The sequence below is a fragment of the Moschus berezovskii genome, chromosome 1, assembly GCF_049115385.1.
Source record: "Moschus berezovskii isolate FMDL1 chromosome 1, NW_MosBer_1.0, whole genome shotgun sequence".
In the NCBI taxonomy this organism is placed as follows: domain Eukaryota; kingdom Metazoa; phylum Chordata; class Mammalia; order Artiodactyla; family Moschidae; genus Moschus; species Moschus berezovskii.
Genome location: NC_142460.1, coordinates 160,914,844 through 160,915,371, shown reverse-complemented (window position 1 = coordinate 160,915,371; position 528 = coordinate 160,914,844). Strand labels below are relative to the sequence as shown.

General features: G+C 54.0%; 1 non-coding gene across 1 annotated transcript; it reads left to right on the top strand.

Annotated features, from left to right (window-relative positions):
• Window positions 1-233: 233 nt before the first annotated feature.
• TRNAK-CUU (transfer RNA lysine (anticodon CUU)) lies at window positions 234-306 on the top strand. Its single transcript has one exon. It is a non-coding gene; the product is annotated as a tRNA-Lys (tRNA).
• The last annotated feature ends 222 nt before the right edge of the window (window positions 307-528 follow it).

Sequence of the window (528 nt, the reverse complement as noted above, 5' to 3'; positions counted from 1 at the left end):
CCTCATGCGTCGAGTTGACTCACTGGAAAAGAGTCTGATGCTGGGAGGGATTGGGGGCGGGAGGAGACGGGGACGACAGAGAATGAGATGGCTGGATGGCATCACCGACTTGATGGACATGAGTTTGAGTGAACTCCGGGAGTTGGTGATGGACAGGGAGGCCTGGTGTGCTGTGATTCATGGGGTTGCAAAGAGTCGGACACGACTGAGCAACTGAACTGAACTGAGAGAGAGCCCAGCTAGCTCAGTTGGTAGAGCATGAGACTCTTAGTCTCAGGGTTGTGGGTTCAAGCCCCACGTTGGGCATACAGATTTTTGGGCTTCCCTTGTAGTTCAGTTGGTAAAGAATCTCCCTGCAGTCCAGGAGACCTGGGTTCAATCCCTGAGTTGGGAAGATCCCCTGGAGAAGGAAATGGCAACCCACTCCATTATCCTTGCCTGGAAAATCTCATGGACAGAGGAGCCTGGTGGGCTGCAGTCCATGGGGGCGCAAAGAGTAGGGCACGACTGAGCGACCAACACTTACTT